Source organism: Triticum dicoccoides, chromosome 4B (genome assembly GCF_002162155.2).
Source record: "Triticum dicoccoides isolate Atlit2015 ecotype Zavitan chromosome 4B, WEW_v2.0, whole genome shotgun sequence".
NCBI lineage: Eukaryota > Viridiplantae > Streptophyta > Magnoliopsida > Poales > Poaceae > Triticum > Triticum dicoccoides.
The window spans coordinates 326774943-326782143 of NC_041387.1; the positions used below are offsets into that span (position 1 = coordinate 326774943).

The 7201-nt window shown below is 41.2% G+C and overlaps 1 long non-coding RNA gene across 1 annotated transcript; it reads right to left on the reverse strand.

Annotated features, from left to right (window-relative positions):
• Window positions 1-498: 498 nt before the first annotated feature.
• On the reverse strand, window positions 499-1587 carry LOC119293602. The gene is made up of 3 exons (XR_005143137.1): window positions 1538-1587; window positions 1278-1377; window positions 499-661 (listed from the first exon to the last, which is right to left on the reverse strand). It is a non-coding gene; the product is annotated as an uncharacterized LOC119293602 (long non-coding RNA).
• Between the last annotated feature and the right edge of the window lie 5614 nt (window positions 1588-7201).

The window sequence follows — 7201 nt, forward strand, 5'->3', positions numbered from 1 at the left end:
ATCTTTAGCTATAACAGGTTCGTCTAATAATTCTTCAATGCCTGGATGACATTTAAACCACTTCTCCTTAGGGAGATCAATATGAGTATCAAATGATACACAAAAGGAAGCTACTATCTCAGAGTCAAGTCCATATTTAGTACTAAAATTATGAAAATCATCAGTTTGCATAAAGGATTTAACACAGTCAAACTCAAGTTTTATACCTGACTTTTTACCTTTGTAGAGTTCCCAATATTCAGCGTTGCGTTTAATTCGTTCCAGAAGACCCCATTTGAAGTCAATAGTTTTCTTCATAAAGGAACAAGTAGAAGAAGAATCGAGCAAGGATTGATCATTATGAGAAAGCCGAGCATAAATTTTGTGTATAATAATTTCTCTTGAGAGCTCATGATTGGGGCATGTATACATCATGTATTTAAGACTCCCCCAAGCTTGAGCGATGTTTTCTCCTTCGTGAGGCCAATATATATATATAGGACAAATTTTATCTACAAGCGGTGGTAGTTACCTCCTATCTGTATGCCCTCCACGTGTCCCAAGTCAATCCAGTAGAAGGATCCGTTAGCGGGTGTTGTAGAATCCAATAGGCCTCAACTAATTATCTTTTGAATTAAAATAATCCGGCAAGTTGGACGCTGGTTCAACTACCTCCTTGATTCTAGGATAGGTGCATAGAACAAACCGTGTATAGATAAGTATGTGAATAAAGGACAATTTAGTCAGAGTGCTTACATACTTCTGGTTATAAATAGGTAGTATGGTGTATATGCTGTGAACTTTATAACTTTTTTTTCTAGAGTTTGCATAATATAGAAATATAGCTTTTTTTAGAAACCATGTGGAGAGTATACTCCACGAAATTTGGAGTATAGAGTATCAATATATACTTATTAAATATGGAGTATGGAGTATCAACATATACTCATTACATATGGAGTATGGAGTATGGAGTATTAACATAAAATTGGAGTATGGAGTATTAATATTTGTTTGCAGGAAATTTCTTAGCGTACAAACTTAGAAAGTAGTGTTTAGTATGTAGTATATATATACATGTTTTTAAAATATGGACCATACATACGTACTCTTAGTTGTAGTATGGAGTATATTTACAGAAGTGTTTTTTGAGATCGATATATTTATAAATATTAGAATGGAGTATGTGTGTGTGTGTGTGTGTTTTGTAGAACATGAGTATGTAACTTTTTCCTTCTGAAAAAAGCAACTGGATATACTTTTCTTGTAACCAAAATATTGAGTGTGTATCTGTGTACGTATTTTGAAGTAGTTGTCCGAACTTCTTTTTGGGGGCTCATGAGAGTATAAAGGTATCCATCTCGGGATTTCCCATGAGATGCCAGTGATCTACCACGGCTGCATTGCCAAAATTCCATATCAGATTGAGAGGGAGAGAAGCAATTACTCCAAACGACATACAATCTAGATTAGTATGTATGTAGATTTGGAAACTGATTAATTATGTTAGAAAATTGGTGAGTGGTAGATCAAATCATGGTGGTATTTTATATTTTACCTGAACAAATCGATCTGGCGCTCATGTTCCATCCAAACGCATGGTCGCCGCCACAGCGTGGCCGGTTGACTAATTAATTTTCTTTGAGCCGGGGATTATGCAGTTGTGGTTTCACCTGCATGAAAATAGCAGAGTTTGGTACGGCCAATTGGGCTGGTCAAAATCACTAGCTCCACAACCCGTTTAGAGAAGTACGCATCTAAAAGAATCCTACGGTAGAAAAGGTGAAGGTAACTACCACTAGGTGGTAGGATACATTTTCCCTATATATATATATATATATATATATATATATATATATATATATATATATATATATATATATATATATCCGATCACGCCGAACTAGATGCATAGGATAAAACTTCTAATGAAATTCCTATTTTAGTCGGTTCCAATCCCATGTTCAAATATCATCCAATAGCCTATACCATGTCAATGCATTTCCCTCCAAATATAAAGGGACAAACTTCTTCTTAACTCCATCCTTGGATAAACATGCAAGCTTGAACAATCCATAAATTTCACCCACATAGATCAAGTGCATATCAGGATGTATTGTTCCATCTCCTACATAAGGATTAGCTAGCAGTTTCTCTAACATACCCGTAGGAATCCCATAATAAATATTTTCAGTAGGTTCCATAGGTTGAGGGGCAACTCTTATTGCTTCCGGTCGAGGTGAAGATACCTCGAACAAACCCCTCAAAGGATTATTTTCCGTAGTAAAAAGTGAAAATTTCAGCACATAATAAAAATGTTTCCTTACCAAATCCCACTTACCAAAGGCGCTTCACTCCCTGGCAATGGTGCCAGAAAAGAGTCTTGATGACCCACAAGTATAAGGGATCAATCATAGTCCTTTCGATAAGTAAGAGTGTTGAACCCAACGAGTAGCATAAGGAAATAACAAGCGGTTTTTAGTAGGTATTCTCTGCAAATGCTGTAAGTAACAGTGATAGATAGTTTCGTAGCAAGCTAATTCGTAACAAGTGACAAGTAACAATAGTAGCAAGGGTGCAAAAATGTGGCCCAATTCTTTTTATAGCAAAGGACAAGCGTAGAAGTTCTCTTATATAAAGCAAAGTGCTCTCGAGGACACATGAGAATTGTCGTCTAGTCACATTCATCATGTTTAGTTGATTTGCGTTCGCTACTTCGATAATATGATATGTGGGTAGACCAGTGCTTCAGTGCTATTCTTACTTGAACAAGCGACCCATTTATGATTACCCCTTCTCGCAAGCATCCGCAAATACAGAGAAGAATTAAGATAAATCTAACCATAGCATGAAACATGTGGATTCGAATCAGCCTCTTACAGAATAACACATAAACTAGGGTTTAAGATTTTGTCACTCTAACAACCCATCATCTACTTATTACTCCATAATGCCTTCCTTTAGGCCCAAATATGGTGAAGTGTCATGTAGTCGACGTCCACACGGCACCACTAAAGGAAGTAGCAACATACATATCATCAAGATATCGAACGTATACCAACTTCACATGATTACTTATAACAAGACTTATCCCATGCCCTCAAGAACAAAAATAACTACTCGCAAATCATATTCAGAGGTGTATTGAATATCATTAAGGATCTGAACATACAATCTTCCACCAAATAAATCAACTAGCATCAACTACAATATGCAATCAACACTACTAGCAACCCACTGGTACCAATATGAGGTTTTGGGACAAAGATTGAATACAAGACGTGAACTAGGGTTGAGATGAGATGGTGCTTGTGAAGATGTTGATGAAGATTGATCCTCCCATGATGAGAAGATCGTTGGTGATGTCGATGGCTTTGACTCCCCCCTCCCAGAGGGAAGTGTCCTAGGCGGAATCCTTCCGCCGGAGAGCAAAAGTGCTCCTGCCCAGGTTCCGCCTTGGCGGAATTGTCCTGAAAGTCTTCCTCTTATTTTTCTAGGTCAAAACCCCTCATATAGTAGAAGATGGTCACCATAGGCCACCTGTCGGACCCATAAGACACCAGGGCGCGCCTGGGGGGATGGCCACGCCCTATTGCCTTGTGGGCAGGTGGTGGCCCCCTCTGGTATTTCTTTGCTCCAGTATTTTTTGTATATTCAATAAAAAATCACAGTGAAGTTTCAGGTCATTTGGAGTTCTATAGAATTGCTGTAGCTTTTTTAGGTCCAGAACTCCAGCTGCCGGTAATATCCCTCTCCATGTAAGTCTGTAAATTAAGAGAGAAAAGGCATTAGAATTGCATCATAAAGTGAAATAATGACAAAAAAATATAAATAACAATAGGAAATCATGATGCAAAATGGACGTATCAGCCAGCAACGGACCGGAGCCTGCCAGGCCACGCGTGCGATGAGACGTCGCCGCATGCGGGGCCCACCTGACCGCTGCCACGGCCCGCACGCGGGATCCAATGTTGTTGAGCCCGATAAGTTTGGCTTCCCGAAGCATTTAATGCACACATAATGCACCCGTGTATTGCGAGGGAGTGGAGATCGTGGGTGCAAACAATCCCACTCCCCCATGTTCAGCCGCGGGTTTAAATGGAGGCAAGGGGGAGAGGCCGAGCCGCTCCACACTTTGCCCCCCTTGCTTTTTCTTCAACCTATCTTCTCCGCCGCGCCCGTGCCTGTACTTAGTGGTCAGCCGCTGCAGTGCTCACACGAGCCACCGCTATATCGCGCCAGCGACTTGGGGATTCTCCTTAGTCTTCACTGCTCCACCACCGCACAACACCCTCGCCGAACTCGCCAATGGTGCGACCCAGGGGCTCCTGGGAGGGATCGGATGTGAACGACGAGGACATCACCTACCTTCGTCGGACGTGGAGGCTGTCGCCGACGGACGAGGTGGAGGTGCACACGCCCGGCGCAGAGGTCATTTTGGCGCCGCAGGATGGCGAAGCGGGCATCTTCCTCGCGAACTTCGCCCGTGGGTTTGGCCTCCCCGCGAGCGACTTCTTCGGTAGGTTCCTCACCTTCTTCGTCCTGCAACCACACCATCTCGGTGCAAACTCCATTCTGCAGCTCTCTTCTTTCATGACATTTTGCGAGGGCTACATCGGCATCCAGCCGTACACTAAGCTCTGGAGCCGGTTATTCTACCTCTAGCCGAGGAGGCGGAGAAGGACGTCATGTCCACCTGCGGGGCAGCGGTGGTGTACGGTCGGTCGTCTGGCGGATGGCCCATGCTTCTGGTCGTGGACTAGGCCAAGAAATGGCCGAGGTTGTTCTTTTACATGAAGAACGTCAATCCGACAGTCGATCGCGAGAAGCAGAACTGGAAACCCAACCTCCGACAGTCGTCTCGGGAGATTGTGAACATGTGCAGCCAGGTCAATGTCAATCACACTTGTATCACCTAGGTCTTAGATCGATCCCATGCCATTCAGAGTGGGATAATACTACCAGGGAACAACAATCCTGAAATTAAACTTGAATATGCTCTGATTCTACAAAATAACAATAGAAAAGCAACACAAATACCAATAAAATATGTGCTAAACTAACATTAGAGATATCAATATATAAGAAAGGATTGCAGTTGGGCATAGTTAATGGAATGAAACGTGATAGTAGTTGTTTGTACTAAACTAACATGAGACATAGAGAGGGTAACCAGACGTGTTGCCGTGGAGGAGGCTAGAGATGGAACAAATCCTCCTGCTAAGAAAATTCTTCCTACAACGCATAAATTAGATCTGCCTACCAAGCTAACTGAAAAACTCATTCGGATCTAAGGAGAAATAATGGGGGGAGAGCCCTCACCTCTAGCCGAGGTGATGTTGGAGGAGGACACCGATGGTGGCATTTGTGGCTCGCCGGGAGGCCGATTCGACGGCAGGGAGTGGGGTTTGGGCCATCAGAGCCCGCGAAGGTGGCGCTCACGGGGCTCTGGGTCAGCAGCATCGCGCGGGTCACTGGTGGTGCCGGCCAGGGAATGCTTGGCTGACGGCGTCACGGTATGGAGAGGTAGATAGAGGCAGAGAGAGAAGAATCGTGTGGTAGATAGAGGAGAGAGAGAGAGAGAGAGAGAGAGAGAGAGGAATGGTGCGCCATGAACACGATCTTCTTCCACTTTGATGCCATTCACGCCGTCGCCCCGTCTTACGGCTAGATGTTTCTTTCAGGTACGGTGATGCAGTTGTTGCTGCGGCTGAGATTTTGTTGATTTGATGAGAGGTGAAGGGAATGGAAGACACATGACTTTGACTTTGAGGCAGAAGAAATCCATCAATGCATCTGGATTTGTCGCGTGAGTGGAGATAGGAGACCAATAGAGGGAGGATTAATGGAGGAGATGAACAGACCAAGCGTGCAGGTCGGGAAAAGATGAAAATATTAGTTGCATTTTTTTATTTTGTTGAGGTGGTAGACATGCTGATGTGAATATCTTGCATGTTAAGATAAATAAGTTAGTGGAGATGAATCTTTTAGATATATAGGATAGGTCAGTGGGGATTATGTTAAAAGGATCAGTGATCACAATTTCGCCGAAGTCGTCGGATTGGAGCTCCCTTCAAGACCAGTAGTGGACAAAATGCAAAAGGATGAGGTTGTTGATATGGGTAAATCCTGTTTGGCGCTGCACACGCCCGTGAATGTACATTTTGTGGGCGCGTGCAGCGTCTCGCGCTGGGCCGGCCTATCTTTGCTTTGTTATATAAACACAAAAAAGGTGATCCCACAGGGGATCAAACTAGCCGCGTCCACACCAAACAACACTGCGGCAACTACAACGCCACCTTCCTTGATTTGACAGTTTGCATCTCGTTCCTTCTTTTCTTATTTCGTCTTTCCTTCTTTTTTCCCTTTCCTTTTTTCCTTTTTCGTTTCTGTTTATTCTTTTTTCTTTCTTTCTTCCTGGTTCGATGATTTCGTTTCAAATTCCTGAACTTTTTTTTCTTCAAATCGATGAAACTTCTTTTCAAATTCGATGAATTTTTTTTAATAATAGATAAATTTTTTGCAAATTTGATAAACATTTTTTGAAATTGCTAGACTTTTTATCAAAATTGATGAACCTTTTTCAAATTCGATGATTTTTTAAATACAATGAACTTTTTTGAAAATCGATGAACTTTTTTTTTTCAAATTTGATGAACATTTTTTGAAATCACTAAACTTTGTATCAAAATTGATGAACCTTTTTCAAAATTGATGAACTTTTTTGCTTTATGAACATTTTCACATTTGGTGAACTTTTTCAAATTTGATGAACGTTTTTTGAAAATTGATTAACTTTATTTTCAAATTCTACGAACGTTTTTTTAATTCATTGAACTTTTTATCAAAATTGATGAACGTTTTTCCAATTTGTTTTTTTTTCAAAATCTGTGAACATTTTTCTAATTTGATGAACTTTTTTGTAAAATCGATGAACTTATTTCAGCTTTGTGAAGTTTTCTTCCAAAATGAAGAACTATTTTCAAAATCATGATCTTTTTATAAAATAATTGAAAAAAGATTAAGTGATACAGTAGATGAATGGTTCTGTGTAATAAAATAGCGTTGCGGCCTTGTTATTAAATATTTGCCTCTAACAATAATCAGAAACGGGTAACTCATGTCGTTTCTCACGCTTGTTTGTGAACTCGAGGTGGTGAGTTAGAATCATTAGAGAGCAATACTTTTTGCGGTTTTTTCCTTTTGCGACCCGCGTTCACTA